Source organism: Capsicum annuum, chromosome 4 (assembly GCF_002878395.1).
Source record: "Capsicum annuum cultivar UCD-10X-F1 chromosome 4, UCD10Xv1.1, whole genome shotgun sequence".
In the NCBI taxonomy this organism is placed as follows: domain Eukaryota; kingdom Viridiplantae; phylum Streptophyta; class Magnoliopsida; order Solanales; family Solanaceae; genus Capsicum; species Capsicum annuum.
Window position 1 is genome coordinate 108493398 of NC_061114.1, and position 22441 is coordinate 108515838.

The 22441-nt window shown below is 35.5% G+C and overlaps 1 long non-coding RNA gene across 3 annotated transcripts; it reads right to left on the bottom strand.

Annotated features, from left to right (window-relative positions):
- Nucleotides 1–2263: 2263 nt before the first annotated feature.
- Nucleotides 2264–7958, bottom strand: LOC107868134. Of its 3 annotated transcripts, none has more exons than XR_001673669.2 (3): nucleotides 7339–7720; nucleotides 4883–6191; nucleotides 2264–2952 (listed from the first exon to the last, which is right to left on the bottom strand). It is a non-coding gene; the product is annotated as an uncharacterized LOC107868134 (long non-coding RNA). The 3 variants fall into 3 exon arrangements; XR_001673670.2 differs by having other exon boundaries at nucleotides 2264–2960; XR_001673668.2 differs by lacking the exon at nucleotides 2264–2952 and having other exon boundaries at nucleotides 4720–6191; nucleotides 7339–7958.
- Nucleotides 7959–22441: the final 14483 nt, after the last annotated feature.

Genomic DNA, 22441 nt, shown 5'->3' on the forward strand with positions numbered 1-22441 from the left:
AACATTACAGAATAGGAATGAGAGTTGACCCACTATGTGTGAGTGGGCGATGAAGAAAATTAGATCAGATCACCCATGTGGGTCAACCCTGATCCATATTAAGAGATAAATAATATATTATTATTTATATTAATAAATTATAGGGAGAAAAGACATGTATGTTGGAATATAAAGTTGAAGAGTTGTATCTCTTCAGAAAATATAAAGGGAAGAGACACAACTATTTGAAGAGTTGTGTCCCTTTGGGATTATAAAAGGTTTCTCTTTACAGAAACAAAAGTATATTTTCATGCTCTACAAAAATTAAAGAACGAAATAAACTTCTCTTATTCCTTCTCCAATTCCTCTCAAGTTTGCGTGAGGATTCATTGAAGATTTCTTCTCCAAAAGGTGTTGGAATAATTTTGTAATTGGTACGCAATTATAGACTGTGACCTTTTTGTGTAGTTCATGTTTTATACATATGATTGCATTATTAGACTAGTGAAAAAAACTCAATAATCCTACAAACTATGTGTTTGATTAGATTCTTCAGTCACGGACGAGAGCAGATGGCGAGAGAGACAAACCCTACGCTAAAATGGTGTGACAAATCTGTCCATGACCAAAGCTTACTGTAGTTCATCCTGAGAGAAGAAAGATGCGATATGTTGCTATTTTAGAGCTAGGGTGAGCATGTTGTGGTTGTTTGGAAAGTAGATTTAGGGATTAAATTGATTTTTGGGATGAAGGTCTATTTTATGGAAAAATTTGCACACTATAGATAAGATAATTCCTTAATTACATAGTGTGATTAAGGTTTCAAAAAGTTACCCTACATAGTTATTTGTTAATTTTAAAATTATTTTTTATGGGCCCCGATATACAATAGTAATACAAAATGTATATTACAAATACTATTCTCTCTCATGTAATTAATTTTTCATAACCTCTCTATTAGCTAATTTCCTAGTTTTGCGGCATTAACTTCTACACGCTTCTTGAAGATATCTTAAAGAAAATTTTGTTCCCAAATCAGTCGCATTTTGTCTTCCCCTAAACATCCACTTTTGGGTTTGCATTGAAGATTTTTTTTGGAGTAATTTGTCATCCCTAAACATCCGTTGGGATATGCATAATCTTTAGTATTTTTGTATATATGATTTATTTTCTTTTGATTTTTTTATGTATTCTCCAAATAAGCCGCTAAGTTTCTTCAAATTTCATCTCTTTCCAGTGTCAATTACGTTTTCAAGTAATAAATTACTTATTTTCCAAATGGATAAAAAAAATCTTTTATAGGATATTGACAAGAGGTATTGAACATGTAGCTACAATTAATTGCGATACTCCATTGTTTGATTTGGGTATTTCTCAATTAGATAGTGACAATGTAAGTTTTTTAGTGGTGTTAGAAGAGGACAAGTTGAGAGCAAAGTCATGTACAAAAAATCACAATGACCATATTAATATTCACAATAGCATGGTAGATTTACAATCAAAAGATGATTTAACTCACTTTCAGTGGATACAGGTGTACCAAAAAAAAAAAAAAGGAAAGGATATTGGTTCTACTAGCAAGGAGTAAAAGAAAAAATGTTTCAAATTTTCTCAATCCAAAAGGGGGAGCAATAACATTGATAATCATTCCAAGGTAGTTTTGTGTTGCGCTCTATCGCACACGCAAGTGCACGTAATCGTACAAGTAATATAATAACTCAAAGAATCAGATATAGTACCTACGAGGACGACTTGTTTAGTAATTTAATCAACTTCAGTTTTGACAATAATGTATTCAAGTGTTTCAGAGTATCAAAATGATTGTAATAATTGAATGAATAATCTAACGAATAAATAAATAACAAAATATGTCAATAGCAACGTAAACAAGGTTGTAAACAATACTAGTTAGAATTTCAAGGTTGAGACGCTTAACAATCTTATAAATCTCTATCCTTATCATGGTCATGTTGATTATCGGGTTATTGATTCACAGGGTTTAGGTTATGATCATGGTCTTCTGAACCTCTAATATTCTACATCATTGAGCGGGAATGCAATAATCCATTTAGATGTTTCAAGTTATCTTCCTGCAATTTAACCAAACAAGGATCCTATATATATTCCTATCATAGTCTCTACTTCACATTCTTTGTTATGCAGAAGACTACGAACTTGCTCCTTAAACTCTTTCACCTATCCCTAAGATTCTCCATCCGAGTTCATAAAGGATATAGATGTATTCTAATAGTGGTCATTCATTAAAATAGTAGAAACAAGAGAATAAGAATAACCCATATAATAAATCAATGTTAACCACTCTAAGAACATCAAAATATAATCATGTTCTTGGTCTCAACCCAAAACAAGGGTGTTTAGCCACTAATGTTCGAAATCAATATCAAAGAAATATAATTTACTAGACCAAAATTAATGATGAAAGATGAAAGTTCAAAGAACCCTAAGAGAAGTATTGTAATTGTTTTTCCTCTACTTTACGTATGCCAAGGTCTCCCAAAATTGAGCTCAAGTGTTCCTTTTATAGTAGGAAGTATTTGCCCAAATTTCCTCTTCACTACGTCACGGAGGCTAAGGTCCGTGACGCGGGCTTATCGCGGACATCTACTGGAATTTGTCTTGATGAATAAATCAGCCTTTGCGATGCAGAAGTAATCGCGAATGCTAGGGTCCGTGTTGCGGGATTATTGTGGACCCTCACTGGAATTTGACATCTTGAAATAATCAGCCTCCATACGCGAAGGTAAAAGTGGAGATCAGGTTCCGCGACGCATAGCTATCGCGGACCCTAACTGGATTTTATCATTTGATGCTTATGCTCTGGCACTTCATTCCATACTTTTTGAATCCTTTTTTCCAGCTCTTCATGTACATTATGTCACTCCAAATGCTTCCATGGTCCAAAATCTCCTTATTATTGCATAAAAGCATGTCCAATTGCACCAAAATCATGCCCTGCAATACTAATCATGTCCATTAGATCAAGAATTTATTTTAGACTCAAACATAATACAATTTACAAGTTTTAGCTCATAGAATAAGTATAAATATAGGTAAATATCGACACTTGTACCAATTTACAAGTTTTAGCTCATAGAACAAGTATAAATATAGGTAAATATCGACACTTGTACGTATATATACGCCCAAGATCACCACCCCACATTTAGAATCGTGTTTATCCTCAAACAATCCCAGGTAATCATTATATCACAATTAGGCTTCAGACCACCATCTAAATAAGACACTCTTGTTGGGCACACACAGGCTACACCTAACTTATCAATTTTTACCTCGAACATGTCATATAGCATATGAAACACAGGATTACAATTTTCAAACTCCCTAACCTCTCAAGTGGACTCAAGAATGACAACAAACTTATGCACATTATTCAATCAATTGTTCCTACAGGTCACCTAACTATCCATTACATGCATCCTCACAACAAGATGATTACCTAGTTCACTCACAATTTTGCAATCTATAACAATCATGGGTACCCAAAGAATAAATTTCAATCACTTTCGCAAGGAATTCACACATGATACATGATGAACCGTAGGCTTGCCATCATGGGTACCCAAAGAATAAATTTCAATCACTTTCGCAAGGAATTCACACATGATACATGATGAACCGTAGGCTTGCCCTTGGTGTATTACTCCGCTAATAGTCGAATGCTAAGATTTAAGGATCAAATAGGTCTTCAAAGGGTGCAATGTAAGCTAAGGTATGGGTGGGAACTATTTGGCTAAAAATAGTGGCTAATCTCCCTAAGAGCTTTAATACATCACAAGAACATTACAAACACTCAATTAACAACCAGTTATTCACCTCATCTATCTTCCCTTTTTCTTTTGTTTTGGACCTATCTATAAGATAATTAGGATACACTACGTAAATGAGTCCACTTTTTTCAACACATTATTCAATTTTTCCTTGAACATGCTTTATTCTTTTCATCACCTGACTCCCTTCGTTATAGTACCTCCATTCTTACACCAATAGCTTTACGTTGGGGATTCACTATCACCTTTTTCCTACTTGTTTTTCAACTCCATACTCGATAATTTTTTTTCACTAAAGTGTCTAGGAGCTTTGAATCAAATTAAGGCCAAACAAAGAAGGGGTATAAGCTATACATGAGGCTACCAAAGAAAATAGGCGATAGGCTTAACAGGGCTAACTAAGGATAATTAAAAGGGTAGGTAAAAAGAGGTCTAAAAACATGGCTATCAACAAAATGCATGCATCATCTCCCAAATCCAACACCCTTTATTTCGCTTCATAACCACACCAGGAAAATTATAGACATCACTATGCATGCAGAATAAATATAGAATCTCATTCACATTTGGTGCATACTAGATTCAAGTAGTATCCCTATAGACTCTCGATCTAGTAACTGCACAAATTAAACTAAGCCGACAAACCAAAAGCAAACCATTGAGATAGGTGTCTAAAACTAGCACCCTTCTTTTAAATTTGCCATGCTTCTTTCTTTAAACAAGTGTTTTACAAGTGATGTAACCGCATGGCCAACACAAAGTATCTCGACCTAGAGTGATGGTTGGGATTTTTTCACTTCTTTATTTCCTAAAACTCACTTCCCTTAACATAGTCATCACTCATCCATCATATGGAAAGGAACCTAAATAAACTTAGAAAAGAAAATACTAACTAAAGAATTACAAACTAAAAGTAATTAACAAATCAAAGTAAAGAAATCCCTACAAATTACCAATTCAGTCAACGTCAGAAATACTAATCACAGTGTCAAATAATCACCACATCATCAGCAACAATAAAATAAACATCCATGAATAATAATAAAAATCCACAAAATAATAAAATGAGAGATACGAAGAATAAGGACCACTACCCCACACTTAAAATATAGCACTATCCTTAGTGCTTGCAGGCATCATTAAGTACTAAGGTGGTGTGATACTCCCTGATCAGGCATTGTCCATGTCATCATCGATATCTGGATTGTATGCCTCAGCTCCAAAATCTGGGTCCAGTGCCTCTTCCTCCTCTAACTCAATATATGAATCTCTTATCTGATGCTCCCCATCGATAGGCACGTCGTCATCCACAAGCTCAACAAACTCTGGGCCTATCTACAATAAAGTCCGGGAATTATGACCGAGAGGGTAATCCATCTCGACAGCACGAATATCCTCATTCGCCGCTGTTCTACCCCCACTCACAGCTGGAGCATTTGTAGCCCATACATCTGTGTAGTAATCTAATCATTCCAAGCCAGACGCTCAGGCATAGTAAGTACCGGCCCATGAACCATATCTAAACCTGTAGTTTTGGTTACATCTATCGGGATCGTGCTCACTATTGTCTGTAATATAATCTTCCTCATTAACTGCTTGATCCCTCAGAAACCTGGTCAGCAATCCACTGAATCCATACCTGCACCCTTGATGGTAGTGCGCCGCCTTCATTGCAGATAAGATCATAATACCCGTATTTATCTCGATATTGTCCCGCATCAAAGCATAAATCAAGAAGACCCTATCACGGGTAACATCTATCATGTGTTTGCCCAGAATCAGGCAATGGCAAATAATCCTTATCCATATGTGTGCATCCTTATTTAAGTGAGCATATGGAAATGTCATGTGAAGGCTACTATCTTTGCATCAAATCTATCTAGTTGTAGACCTATTTCTGCACAAAAGGTGTCTGATATCTGCGTATGGCGGAGTGATGTTTAGCTGCTTCAGTAGAACTGAATCTGCCTCGGGGATTCCTAAAATTTTGTTTACAAAATGGGCTGAGAAAGCTACCCACCTGTCTATGGATTTTAACTTCAGAATTGGGATCCCTGGGGTCCCAATTAGCATAAAACTCTCGAATAAGGTGCAAGTTTCACTCTGTGGGCTGCTCGAACAAGAAGTTCATATGCAACTTCTCTAGTTGTCTCACCATACTTGGGTACTCCCTCAACAAACTCGCCCAATTGATGAACTCTTTCGGATCATATTTCATCTCATTGTGCTTGACATACCATTTCTTGTCGGCTTCTTCGACCCATCTCATTCCATATCTCTATGACTGACCCTGGGAGATTGCTGGAGCTCTTGGCACCTGGCCAGTCTGCCTAGTTCTTTTCTTTGAGGGCTCAGATGTCCTAGAAATGTCCTTTCCCTTTCGTTGTTGGCGGTCTATAGTACCTGTCAGTCAATACAGTGCAGCAAACGAGTTAGATAGGTCATCCTCTTTATCTAGCAAACCTAAGTATGGAAGGGTTTTGAAGCCACCCCACACTTAGTTTCTAGTATAGGTGCTTAGACGTATGAACTAGGGTACTCAGACTTCCCATGTTCAGCATTAGAATCTCTCTTGCACAACACCTAAACAACCATAATAAACCACTTTGATGTTTCACTACTCAGACTTCAAGCACATATTTCAGTTTTACTTCCACAGAGTTCAACATACTACCTCATTACCACATCGATCTTTTCATTTAAGTCAGTTCAAAACACACAATAATATTTATGACACTATATTTGCAACCATGACTCATAGAGGTAGAACTTCCCACCCACATTCTATTGCAACAACTTAACAACATGTGTAAAATTGCATTCATGCTACCAACTTGACATTTGTTCACTTCTTTGTACAACCATAATTCATGGAACATACTTGTGCAAAATATACACCTCAATTACCATTACAAACTAATCAAGTAATTGTACAAGAATGAATCACATTACTTCATACAACAACTTCAAGGTTACTAGAAGGACTTAATAACAAACTTAGCAGGTTCAACCAATGTCCTTCACAAATGCAATCACTCTTGCATAACAATATACCCAAAGCCAGCTCACCCATCACATGTCTACTGATATGACGTTAGATTAGTGAACACCAAATGTGGTAGGCTTTAGGGGCCACCCCACACTAAGTTGCTAACGTAGGTGTATAAGTTGTGAAATCAAGGTACTCAGACTTCCCTTTTTCACCCCACACCCACATGGTTATAGCATTTACTCTATAATTTAATCAGTGTGAGCATCATACATACAGCAAATATTTACTGTTATTCACGGCTTTTAAATCAAGAACATATACTTTCACATTGTATCCATGAGTATCCTGACTTTCCCTTACACAGTTCACGAGAAAGAAAATTCAAAAAGGACAGCATACATGCTCACACATATAATACGTTACACTAGTGGAGACAAAATCACACACCAAATTTATTAACTCAATAGAGCTCAAGCACCCAACCACAACAACGTGAACCATGTTGGGTTCAAATTGAAATTATGCGCGAGAAATAAAGGGCATAAATTAGAAACTTACCTGAGATGAAATTGATTGAAAAAAAATGTGGAGGTTGCCTTGGTGTGTCGCGTAGAGATGATTTAGAGAGAGTTTGGGGTAGATTATTGCGTAGGTTTAGATAAAAATGGGGAAAATTAGGGATTTGAGGGGTATTTTAAGATGGGGGATCGGGTTATGAGAGGTTAGCTCGGGTTATAACCCATCCTTTTAAAGTGAAAACCCAAAAAAATATGCTCTCCCCGATAAGCTCCGCGACGCAGGACTATTGTGGAGGCTTACTAGAATGTGACTTCCTCAAATTTCCCTTTAGCGCAATGCGAACCTTATCACAGAGGATAGGGTCCACGACATGGAACTATCGCGGAGGGCCACTGGAATTTGTACTTGGGAGAATTTTGTCCCCCATTTTCTTGTCTTCCTTTTTCATCAATTTAATACATCTTTTACATACATGAGAGCCTCCCAAAACACCAAATATTACTCATTTCTTGTCCTTTCCCATGCCATAAATTTTTCCATTCCTATACTCTCAATAAAAACAACAAAAATACGTAAGAAAAAATAGGTTGCCTCTCACCTAGCGCCTTAGTTCTTGTCATGGCTTGACATATTTTTTTGTATTTTCAATTTCATTTCTCTTTTTTTTTCTTTTCTTTTTCAAATAACAAAGAAGTAAACTAAGCTATTACATTACATTCGTGGGATGCCTCCCACGCAGTACCAATTTAATTTCATGGCACGACCAAACTCAACTTTATTCTTCTTCAAAAGTGATAGATGTCTTGTGTCTATCCACATGATCTACCCAATAATGCTTGATTCTCTACCAATTTGCCAAGAACGTGTCACTTTTTTCCTCACGCCAGAGTTCAACATCCCTGTGAGGAGTCATTTTCACAACCTCGAAGGGTCCAGACCACTTAGACCTTAATTTACCAGGAAACAGCTTCAATCTTGAATTGAATAACAACACTTTCTGGCCAGGCTCAAAGACTCGTGTCATAATTTGCTTATAATGCCATCTTTTGGTCTTTTCTTTATACAATTTTGCATTTTCATAGGCATGTAAGCGAAACTCATTGAGTTCACTTAATTGTAATAGTCACTTATCTCCTGTAGTCTTTAAATAAAGATTTGATTTCTTCACTACACAATAATCCTGATGCTCAAGGTCCATAAGCAAGTGACAAGTTTTTCGATACACCAAGCGATAAGGAGAGGTCCCAATAGGCATTTTATAGGCTGTCCTATACGCCCATAATGCATTATCCAGCTTAGCCGACCAATCCATACACTGTCCATTTAAAGGTTTCTGTAAGCTCTTCTTAATCTCTCAATTAGACACCTCTACTTGGACACTTTTTTGTAGGTGATAAGTTATGGCCACCTTATGCCTAACCCCGTATTTAACTAACAAGTTCTTACACTAATTATTCATAAAGTGTGTCCCTCCATCACTGATGATTGCTCTAGGTGTACCGAAGTAATAGAAAATATGCTTCTCAACGAACTTCATTGCTATTATTTCATCATTTGTGGGGAGAGTTGTAGCTTCTACCCACTTGGACACGTAATCAACAGCCATAATATATAAATTGCCATAAGATGGTGGAAATAGTGCTATAAAATCATACCCCATAGGTCAAATATATCCACTTATAAAATATTATTCAACGGCATTTTATAGCGCCTTGATATCATGCCCATTCTCTGCCATTGGTCATACTCTCTCACATACACAACAACATCTTTGAACAATGTCAGCCAAAAAAAATTAGATTGTAATATCTTTCTTGTTGTTTGTTAACCTCTATGATGGCCTCCATAAGGTGATCAAAGATAATTTTCCAGAACATGTTTAGATTCAACTTCTGAAATACATCTTCATACAACTCAATCAGCACCTTATTTGAATAAATAGGGCTCATCCTACTGGTATGAGCGGGAATAATGATACAATTTCTTCTTCTGTTGACTTATGGTCTCCAGAAGATAAATGCCACATACTAGCAAATTCACTATATCAGCATACCAGGGAACCTCTACTACGTCTAGTTCCATCAATTTTTTATGCGAAAACTTCTCCCGAATACATAGTATATCATCAACAACATGAGCATGACTCTCAAATCGCGATAAATGGTCAGCCACTTGATTTTCAGCATTTTTTCTTTCACGAACTTCTAAATCAAATTCTTGGAGCAGAAAAATCCACCTGATTAACCTTGGATTTGCTATTGTTGAACAAATATCGAATGGCAGCATGATCAGTATGAACAATTACCTTTGTACACACCAAGTATGCTCTGAATTTATCAAATGCATATAGAAGTGTCATCATCTCCCTCTCTGTGATTGTATAATTTACATGGGTTGCATCCAAGATTTTACTTGCATAGTAGATAGAGTGAAGTACCTTATCTTTGTGTTGCCCTAATACAACTCCAACATCCATGTCCTTACATCATACATCAGCTCGAATGGCAATGCCCAATCGGGAGCAATCAGAATGGGGGCTTCTGTCAATCTTCTTTTTAAATTCTCAAATGCTTTCTGACATTCAGCCCCAAAGTCGAACTTAGATTTTTTATCCAACAGTTTGCATATTAGACTTGCTACCTACGAGAAATTTTTGATAAAGCGTCTATAAAACCCTGCATGCCCAAAAAAGCTTCTCACACCTTTCACTGACACTGGATATGGTAGTTTTTCAATGACCTCCACTTTCACTCTATCTATCTCAAGTCCTCTATGTGATACCTTATGGCCAAGGACAATACCTTCCTTGACCAAAAAGTGGCACTTCTCCTAGTTTAATACGAGGTTGGTTTCTTCACAGTAGGCCAAGACCTTGTCTAATTTTTGCAAGCACATATCAAACGAATTACCAAACATGGAAAAATCGTCTATTAACACCTTGAAAAAGTTTTCCACTATATCATAGAAGATAGATATCATGCATCTCTGCAAGTCGTTGGTGCATTGCAAAGATCAAAGGGCATCATCTTAATGCATAATTGCTATAAGGATAGGTGAAGGTGGTCTTCTCCTGATATTCTAGCGCTATTTTTATTTGATTATAGCCAAAATACCTACCCATAAAGCAGTAATATTCCTCTCCGGACAATCTGTCCAACATTTGATCAATAAAAAAATGAGATAGTGATTCTTTCGAGTGGCATCATTTAACTTTCTGTAATCAATACAGATCCTCCACCCAATTACTGTACGAGTTGGAATCAACTCATTATCTTCATTAGTCACAACAATAATCCCTTATTTACTTAGAACACACTACACAGGGTTGACCCATTTACTATCAGCTATGGATAAACTATCCCAGCATCAAGCTACTTAATGACTTCCTTTCTGACTACTTCTTTCATCACATGATTCAGTCTTTGCTGGTGTTTCACACTTGTTTTATATCTCTCTTCCAGATATATTTTATGAATATAGAAGATAGCATTAATACCTGTGATATCTGCTATTTGCCATCCGATTACTTTCTTCCTTCACTTTAATAATGACAATGCCTCTTTCACCTGCACATTAGACCAACCTACAGACAAAATCACAAGTAAAGTATCATCCTCACCAAGGAAAGAATATTTCAAATAAGAGGGTAGAGCTTTAAGCTCTAGCTTTGGTACTTCATCAATAGATGCCTTGGGAGAGGGAACAATTGGTTTATTCAATGGCTTAAATTCAGTATTTGTGGTGCTAATTCTAGATAAATCCAAAATATGTACCATTTCAGGTGCTTCAACGTCACCTAAAAGATCATACCACATCAATGCTCGCTCAAGTGGGTTATTAGACAATAAAAGGTAGATCTCAGACTCAAGGTCTATGATCGCAATAGTAGACAATGCTTCATATATTGTAGAAAGATTCATTGCCTTATACATGTCGAAAACCTTGACCTTTTCATGAGCTCTCATAGTCATCTATTCTACAGCTACATCAAATCAGTGAGCGCCCAGTTGCTAAAAAAGGACGTCCCAAAATAAATGGGACTTTTGGATCAACATCAAAATTAAGAATAATGAAGTCCACTAGGAAGCTAAGCAATCCCACTTGCACCAATACATCTTCAATGATTCCATCAGGACTAGCAAGTAACCGATCAGCCAATTACAGAATGACTGTAGTGGATTTAGGGTTGCCTAAACCCATTTTTCTAAAATAGGATGTGGGCATAAGATTTATGCTTTCCCCAAGATCACATAATCCCCGAGCACTGATGGCTTTACTGATTGTGATCTACAGAGCAAAACTTCCTGGATCGTTCATCTTTGTAGGCAATTTATTCTAAATCCTGGATGTGCACTCCTTAGTAAGTGTTGCAATAGCATATTCAGTTAAACAATTTTCTATATGTAGTTTTAATGAGGAGCAGATGACTACAAGGGACCAGGTCCCTGGATTTTCATGGCTACAATACAACTGGAACGTGTGACTGCATAATTTTGTCCTTTTGTGTAAAAAACTGACGGGTGTTGTACTTACTGATTAGGACACCTAGTCCAATGACATTTCAGCCTTAATCATCACTCATTTATAAAAGAAAAAAGATGTTTCTTCATCAAATGATTTTTTTCAAATACAAAAAAAGTGTTGAAGAGAGAAAAGAGGGAAAAACCCAGTTTACAACAATGCTCAAGCATAGCTCATGTTCTTAGATTTCTCTATATACTAAAGTAGTGAGTGTACTTGAGTGAGTCCTGATTTGTAAATGAATTACTCAGTTTATAAGGGTAATGAACTTTTCTTATTGATTGAGAGTTTTTAGGTAGAGTTGCCTAAGTCCAAATACTGATTAGAGTTAATTAGTGTAGAGTGTTCTTGGCAGAGTTACCAAGTTGAGGCTGTAGTAAAGTTACTACTAGCAAGAGGAGCCTAAAGGAAGGCTGAAATCGAGTCTATAAATCAAGAGGTTGATTATAGTAGATATCATTGGTGATTGAAAGGGAAAGTCATAGCTTTTCCTTCTTTAAGAAAGAGGTTTCAACATTAAATATTTGTGTTGTTAATTTTCTACAAAGCCTTTAGTTTTCCAGCACCTCATAGTTGCTTTACTGTGTTTTTGCCTGTGATTGACCTTGAGGGACCTGGTCCCTCACTGTGTGGTGTAACCCCCGAGGTTTCAACAATTGGTATCAGAGTGGGTTCACTCTAAAAGGTTCATACCTAAAGTGTTCTGGACATCATGGCAGCTATAACGGAACTAGGGGTGGAGATAAAGAAAGCAAAATGGGAGAGATTCCTGACTTTAAAGGCTTTAGACTCTGACTCAGGTGAAGAAGACACTGATGTTGTACTTCTGTCAATAAGGATTGTTAGAGCTATAAAAAAAGTTGGTAGGTCTAAAGAATTCATGAGGAACTACCCAATGCAAAAGAAGAATCAAAATCCTAAAAAATCAAGAAGAAAAAATGCAGCTAGCTGTATAGTAAAGAAGGTGTTGACTGCATGGGAAGACTTGTCAAACAATTTAGAGAAAGACAAAGAGTATGGAGATGGTTTTATTCTGAAACAGGATGATAAGAAAATAATCTCAAGTTCCTGATGTTTTCTAATGGCAACTACCAAAGATAAAGAATAAAAGGTGGTAGAAAATAGGGATTTTACCCAAAATTGGTTTATGGATAGTGGTTGTTCCAGACGCATGACTAGAAGGTTTGATTGTTTCCTCTCTCTTAAGACACATCAAGGGGGAGATGTTTCTTTTTGAAATGGAATAAGGGGGTATGTCTCAAGTTCCTAGTGTTCTCTAATGGCAACTACTGAAGATAAAGAAGAAAATAAGGTAGAAAAAGAGGATTTCACCCAAAATTGGTTTATGGATAGTTGTTGTTCAAGACACATGACTAGAAGGGTTGATTGTTTCCTGTCTCTCAAGACACATCAAGGAAGAGGTATGTCTTTTGGAAATGGCAAAAAGGGGTATATCCAAGGTGTTGGAAAGATTGGGAAATCACCTCATCATGCAATAGAAGATGTATATTATGTGAATGTCCTTAAGTACAGTTTTCTAAGTGTATCTCAAATCTGTGATAAAGAAAATAAGGTAAAATTCTCATCTGATGGATGTACTATATCAAGTATAAAATTTGGAAAAATTATTCTCAAAGCCAAAAGGATCAAGAATATGTATGTAGCTGATCTAAAGTTTATGGCTGATGGGGAATTAACTTGCTTAAGTGCAAAAGGTGAAGCTGCTAATTGATCACATAGAAGATTGGGACATGTATGTTCCTTCTTGTTAAACAAGTTGATTTCAACGGACCTGGTCTGTGGCCTGCCAAAGCTGAAATTTCTAGATGATAAAGTTTGTGATGCATGTGTTAAAGGTAAACAGACCAGATCCTTCTTTAAATTGAAGAAGCAAGTAAGTAATTCTAGATGTCTTGAAATACTACACATGGATTTATGTGAACCTATTAAAGTCTAAAGTAGAGGATGGAAGAAATGTGTGCTGGTTATAATAGATGACTATTCCAGATTCACCTGGATCATGTTTATAAAAACCAACGATGAAACATATAGGGTTGTTGTGGCTTTTTCCAAGAAAATTCAAGTGAAGCTAATTTACAAAATTGCTAAATTTAGGTCTGATCATGAAACTGAATTTGAGAATTCTCAAGTTGATAAATTCTGTGCTAAGCATGGAATAAGTCACAATTTTTCTGCTCCTAGAACTCCACAACAAAATAGAGTTGTTGAAAAGAAAAATAGAACACTCATAGAGATTGCTAGGACTATTTTTATTGATAGTGGTCTTCCAAATATTTTCTGGGCTGAAGCAGTAATACTGTTTGTTATGTGACTAATAGGCATTTGATTACATCACTTTTAAATAAGACTCCATATGAGCTAGTATTCAATAGAAAGCCTAAGCTCGACTATTTCAAACCATTTGGATGCAAATGTTTTGTGCTAAATAATGGGAAGAGAGAATTGGGAAAATTTGACTCTAAGAGTAATGAAGTAGTGTTTGTAGGCTACTTCTCAATAATCAAGGTCTTACGGAGTGTTTAATAAAAGAACTCTATGTTTTGAAGAAAATATTCATATGATCTTTAATGAGTCAGGAGGTCAAATAAATTCAGGAGATGGTAAAGATTCAAAAGATAAAGAACCCATTCCTATTAAAAGGGATATTATTAGTGAAGATGATGATCAAAGGATTAATAATGCAAATGAGAATGATGGCAATGATGATGATTTAGGATCTCGGTCATAAATTCCAGCTCTACTAGAAGAACAGCCAGAGAAAACCAGTCAGAATTCACAAGGACTTGGTCCCAGTGTTATCAATCTCAGAAGGAAAAATTGGAGGCACAAATCCTCTCATCCCCTTGAGAACCTGACTATACCCATGGAAACTGAATTCCAAATAAGAGCTCAATCCAGGAATATTATGGCATTTCAGCATTTTTATCTCGAGTTGAGACCAAGAATGTAAAAAGGCACTAAAAGATACTGATTGGATTAAGGCAATGCAAGAAGAACTTTAGAAATTTGAAAGAACCAAAGGCTGGCATCTGGTCCCCAGGTTTATTAACAAAACAATTATTGGGACCAAATAGGTGTACAGAAATAAGCAAGATAAGAATGGAACTATCAATAGAAATAAGGCAAGGCTGGTTGTTTAAGGTTATAAGCAGGAAGAAGGAATTGACTATGATTAGACCTTTGCCCCTGTAGCAAAAAATTGAAATAATTAGCATTCTTGTTGTATTTGTTGCATACATGGGATTCAAACTGTTTCAGATAGATGTCAAAAGTGTCTTCCTGAATGGAAACCTAAAGGAAGAAGTCTATGTTAAACAACCTCCAGGTTTTGAGCATGCAGATTTTCCTCATCATGTACTTAAATTAGATAAAGCTCTTTCTCGTTTGAAGCAAGCACCAAGATCCTGGTATGAGAGACTCTCAATGTTTCTCCTAGAAAATAGCTTTAAAAGAGGAAAAATAAATAATACTCTATTCTTAAAGACTAGAAGTAGCAACCTATTGATAGTCCAGATATATGTTGATAACATAAACTTTTGAGCTACTTCTGAATCCCTTGGTGAAGAATTTACTAAACTAATGGGGAGTGAATTTGAGTTGAGTATGATGGGTGAATTGAGCTTCTTCCTAGACCTGCATATTAATTAAACTTCTCAAAAGACAATATTTGTCAAGAGAAGTACATCAATGAACTATTGAAGAAGTATAACATAGGAGATGCCAAGCAAATTGATATCCCAATTGGAACCAGCTCAAAATAGATAATGATGATTTAGGTCCTTTAGTGAATGAGACAATGTATAGAGGGATTATTGGATCCTTGATTTATCTCACTGTAAGTAGGCCAGACATTATTTTTAGCGTAGGAATGTGTACCAAATTTCAAGAATGCCCAAAGGAGTCTCATTTGAAAGTTGCAAAAAAAATTTGCATGTACCTGAACGGGACAGGGAACTTGGTCCTATACTACCAATTAGGATATAGTTTCAAATTAGTAGGTTATGTTGATACTGACTATGCTGGATATTTGGTAGATAGAAAAAGCACTTCAGGAATGGCATAGTTTCTTGACTCATCTTTAATCTCCTAAGGATCTAAGAAGCAAATCTTAGTTGATCTATCTACTATTGAGGCTGAATTTATTAATGTTGCTTCTTGTTGTGCAAAAACTGTTATGGATCCAGCAGTAATTGAGAGATTTTGGTATCATATGAGACATTATCCCTCTAATGTGTGACAACACAAGTGCTCTAAACATGGCCAAGAATCCAATGCAGCATAAGAGGACTAAGCACATTGATGTGACGTATCACTTCCGAAGAGACAATGTTGAGAAAGGGGCAATCTGTATAAAGTTCTACAAGACTGAGAATAAGATAGTAGATATCATTACTAAGGCACTTCACAAGGAAAAATTTGTGACGAACAGGTTGAAGTTAAGACTGATCAAAATGACCTAACCTACCATATAATTAGTAGTTCTCTACAAAATTGTCTATGATCAGGAGACATGTATCCTTGGTAAAGTATATATTTATTAGTCTAAATCAGTATCGGAACTTTGTAGGTATACACCCATGGGAACAACTTTGGAAAAAATAGATGAAGTATGCACAAATTTGAGAAATCACTCAAAGAGAGTGAGGGACCTGGTCCCATCTCTCAGGTTAGAATCATGAATGTATATGTTTTTCTTCTTGATCTGTTAGAAAAAGCCACATCCTCTCTCTCTATATATTTGAAAACTGGTCTTATGCAAAATTAAAATCAAATTTATCCTTTCATTAACTCCATAGACCCTGCCCACCTCAACTATCTCAATCATCCAAAGACAAACCCTTTATTTATTGTATTTCCAATAAAGATTTATCCCTAAAAATACATTACCCCTTTGAGAGTGTGAAAGGAAGTTTAGATGGTCCAAGGAACAAAATAACAGCCTGAAAACAAAAGCCTTCAAAGTGAAATCTAGAAATCCTATTAAAAAGTACCAGACTTGTGAGGGACCTGGTCCCAAGAAGAAAAAAATGACTAATAATGACCCTAGTATGGCTTATAAAAGAAGAAAAACAAAAGGCAAATGCTAGCAAACACAGAAATTGGGTGATTGCTGGTGCAAAATAGAAATTTAAAAAAAAAATAGGTCCAAGGGTCTTTACAGAAATAAAGAGTGAAAAAAATGATGAACTCAAGATGAAGGTTACAATTCTAACCAATGAGGCTTTTGAGCTTGAATTGTTACACTATCCTAAGATGGCCTTACTTCTCCAAAATTTCTCCTCAAATCCTCCATTTTTTCCAACTTTTGTGTCTTTTTTTATGGAATATGAAATATAATTCTTGCACTGCAATGATACATAATCTGTTGAATATAGATGAGTTCTTGCTTTTGTGCTCTTTATCTATTTTTGCCATAAAAATATTCTTCATGTTAGTGTTGCCCCAATGACCATGAGTTAACTAATTTGTTCTTACTATTTCTCTTGGTTTACTGCTTTCACTTTTCAATAATGCTAAAAAGGGGAATATTGATCTCATGTGGAGGAAAAGATCTCAAGGGAAGAACTGGATCAAGTGTATAAAATGATGATAAAATAAAAATATGCTAATAAAGGTGTTGCAGATATGTATGCGTATTGACAAGGGGGGATGGATGTGATGATCTACAATGAAGGTATGCAAGCATAGTAACAGGGAATTAAAGCTTAATAAGAAATTGAAAATAAGGGACCAAGTCCCTATGTTGCATGGAGGTGGAAGCATATTGATTGAATGATAGGGGAAACATTCATATTTAGTGGTAATAATCACTCTGATTAAATATGATTAATGATATGCTCAAAGCTTTGTGGTTGGTTTGTAATCATCAAAAATGGGAAAAATTGCTATATGTAATTTTGATGATAAGCAGATGACCACAAGGGACTAGGTGCCTTGGATGTTCATGGCTACAATACAGCTAGCATGCGTGACTACACAGTTTTGTCCACTTGTGTAACAAACTGACAAGTGTTGCTCTTACTGATTAGGAAACTTGGTCCAATACATTTCAGCCCTTATCATCACTCATCTATAAAAGGAAAAAGATGCATTCTCATCAAATAGTTTTTTGTTGCAAATAAAAAGAGAGTGTAGAAAAGAGAAAAAAGGTAAAAACCCTATTTACAACAATGCTCAAGCATAGCTCATATTCTTAGCTTGCTCTTTAAACTGAAGTAGTGAGTTTTCTTGAGTGAGTCCTGATTTGTAAACAAATTACTGAGTCTATAAGATTAATGAACTTTTCTTCTTGATTGAGAGTGCTTAGGTAAAGTTGCCTAAGTCAAAATACTGATTAGAGTTAATGAAAGCACCCAAGCGCATACGCAAGTGTACGTGGTCTACCAAGTAATATAATATCCTTCAATAAAGCCGAATATCGATACCACAGGGACTTGTTCCATCAACTATTCAATTTTAGTTCACAATTCAGATTCAATTGATGCAAGAGTAACCAAAAGAAAGTTTTACACTTATAAAATAATTGTAAAGTAAATAGTGAGTAAAGTAAAAGACTTGAGACAATCAATGGAGTAAAGCCCAAGGTTAAATCACTTTGAACAATCATACTACATTATTGAACTTTATTCATTAACTTGCTTGTCTTGGTTGTTGATTCGTAGGGTTAATTGCATGATCATGGTCTCTCAACCTCTAATTATTTACCTAATTTAGACATTACAACGACATCGTTGAGTGGGGATGTTATAATCCAATTAAGTTCTTTAAGCTATCATCCTACATGTAAATCAAGTAAGGCTTCCAGGTACATCCCTGTCCTAGACGCTAATTCAAATTCCTTATTTTATAAAGGAATAAGAACTCTACTTTGTTCATCCCCACGTTCTGTCTTCTTATTCCCTCTCCCGAGATCATAAGGTTAACAATATATGTAATCTAAGAGTGATACCCTTAAAATAATTAAAATAAGGATAAATAAGAAACCAAATATGATAAGAAAATTAAACAAAATCAATTCAAAACAATAGTCTTCATATTCTTGGCTTTAACCCCGGAAAGGGAGTTCTTAGCCACTCATAGACATAATCATCATCCAAATTATTAAATTAATGATCCAAACCATAAATAAACTAAATTTAAACATTATGAACCCTAAAATACGTGCAGCAGCATCTCTTCTAAGCCTCCACGATGCCATAAAGTGTTTACAATGTACACACAAAGTCCTATTTATTGTAATTAAGTTTGGCTGTGTAGGAAATAGGCATTACGGCGTATTGTTTGCTCAACCCAAGTGGACATCAGATCGGTTTGGATGTTCAGGTCATATAGGGGTCGCGACACACCCCTATCGCTATACCTCACTGGAAAGTCCATTTAGACGTCCAAACTTTGTCTAGTGCATTTGCTTTTCATTCCAGCCTTTGTGGTGTGTTTCCAATGGATTTCCAAACTTTATATCATTAATATATCACCATGGTTAGCTTACAACATATCCTACATCAATTTAAACCACGGTTTAAAGATAAAAACAATCCGATATCAAGAATAATTAACTCAAACCACGAGCTAAGACTAGGCTTGTTCATGTTGAACTTTAACTTATTGTTTTGACTATTGGTTAGATTTAACTGACCGTTTCACATTATAAACAAGTTATTTCACTTATAAATATACAAGTAAACTATTTGAAACTCATTTAACACATTAGAATCCATCGAGATAGACTAGACAAGCACCTAGTTCAAGCTAGTAACACTAGTTTCCTCAATTGAACTCTAAGTAACCCATTTAAGCACGAACTCATTTGGAATTCACGTTGAACATTATAATCACACACTTGACCACTTAGATGCTTATTTATATCATAATTAACACATAAAGCACACGAATTATCCTTAAAACAAGACTAAACAAGCTAGAATAGTAACACTAGTGTGTATAAATACACTCAACATCAGTTAATTAGTGTGGAGAGTTCTTGGCAGAGTTTCCAAGATAAGGTTGTAGTAGAGTTACTACTAGTAAGAGTAGCCTAGAGTTAGGCTGAAATTGAGTCTGTAATCAAGAGGTTGATTATAGTAGATTTTTTTGGTGCTTGTGAGGGTAAGTTGTGGTTTTTCCTTCCTTGAGCAAGGGGGTTTCCACGTTAAATTTTTGTGTTGTTAATTTTCTACAATGCCTTTAGTTTTCCAGCACCTCATAGTTGTTTTACTGTGTTTTTGCCTGTGATTGACCTTGAGGGACCTAGTCCCTCACTGTGTGGTGCAACTCCCAGGGTTTTAACACGATTCTTATTTGCCACAATGTCCTTCACATACTTCGCATACATTGGAACACTCTGCAAAATATCAATGAGAGGAAAATTAATGTGAACCTATTTCAAAATATCAATAAACTTTTTGTAATAAGCCTCCTCTTGGTATTTTTGGAGCCTTTATGGGAAAGGTGGAGATGGCATCATATTTTCCGCCTTGGTTTCCTTACTTTCAGCTTTGTCTTCTATAAATTTCTCTTTATTCCGTGTTATTTTACCATCAGTAGCCTTGCGATTCACCTGCTTAGGTTCTAACTCCTTCAACTGCAACCCACTTCCAGTAGTGATTGCATCACCTATTTTAGATTTGGCTCAATATCACTAGGTAAACCTCCCTGAGGTCTCATATTTTGTGCTCCTACAATCTAACCCATTTGAACCTATAAGTTCTTTGTAATCATCTGCTGACTTTTCACATCTGCTACTGACTGTGCTTGTGTATCCATAATCAGTTTTAGCATCTCTTCAATGTTACTTGACTGGGTAGTGGCTTGATTACCCTGAACATGTTTCTGCTAATTCTATTGTACTGGCTCCATATATTGATTAGTATTATGTGCCTGATTTCCACCCTATGAGAAATTGGAATGATTTTGCCAGTTAGGATTATAAGTATTACCAAAGTTCTGTTGTCCTTGACGATTAGCATTCCCTACATAATTAACAAACACTAGATTAGTCGCACAAACATCTATTGCATGATCACTGCTTCTACAAACCTCACACCAAGTAGGATCCTGATGAACTGCATTTGTTATTGTTGGTATGGGTTGTGTGACCACCAAATTTATATTACTGATTAGAGTAGTTAGCTAATCCTATAATGTAGCAATCTGGGCTGATATAGTAGTAAATTGATCAACCTCCAACACACCTATTATGTACTACTATTACATGAATTTACACACATGTATAGTAAATGTTTTTAAATGTATTTCATATACATTGCCCACATATTATACTACTTTTGTAAATATTGTATATACAAATATTTATAATTACAACTTGCATATATATATATATAGTGTTTGAGTCTAAAAAGAGTATATGAATAGAGTCAATACATATATATACATATAAACATAGAGTCCTACGTAAATATACATATACATAAAATCGTGTACATATACATATACGTATAATGGTAATCATATACATTGATGCTTAATTGACGCATATGTATTAGACTGATGTATTTTATATATGCATTTATGTATTATGAATATATATATATATACATATACATATATAAACGATGCTAAATTGAAGCACATATATTAGACTATTGTATTTATATATGTATAAATGTGAGCGTAAAACGTCAGTTTACAGTTGCATACACCTTAGTCTACTTGTCAAAATCAGTCAACTGCGAATAATCTTTCACTCTAATATTTGTATGTTCAACCTTCTCCATTAGATTATTGAATTCAAAAAAGGTATATGTTTTTGCCATTACATAAAACACATCTGATAACTTTGCATATGACTTTCTAAATTATTTACGACATTTTTTCATAGATTCCAGATGAAAGCATCTATTAGATAAGCATAGCCCTCATATATTCTCCAAAAAATCAAATGATCAATTAGATCCCTTGCCTATATCAGCTTCTTCCAAACTTGGGTACCACATTCAGTTCTTCACATAACTTATTTAGGATGTAATTTGCCGCAATACTTTATTCATCATGTACTCACTCCACATAGACCTCTTAGTTCTAAAGTTCCACCAAAGTTTATAGAATAGTGATGTTGATACATCATGAAGACTCCTAAACCCAAGACCTCCTTCCTCTTCTGGTACACACATCTTAGACCAAGCCACCCAATGTCTACCTTTTCCTTCCTCATTACTACTACAAAAAAATTTGCAAAACATTTTTGAATAGCATTTAAAACATTCTTAGATTGATTCATGACTGACAGGCAATGTATTGGTATACTTTACAGCACATGCTTAATTAAAACAGCTCTCCTTCTAAATGATAAGAGCTTTCCCTTCCAAGATTGTAATTTGCAACTAATCTTGTTCATGATCAATTGGTAATACTATTTTTTTTCCTCTTATAGAACATGGGACATCTATAATAATTGAAAGGGAAATCTTTCTAAGTATACTTGTAGCCATTTCTACCAGGACAACTGCACCATTAGACATATTCTCATGAAAATACAAAGCACTCTTCTCCTTGTTAATTCTCTGCCCTGACACCAACTTATATTTCTCCAAAGTATTTGTCAACAGTCGTAAAGTCCCTAACTCTGCCTAACATATAATAA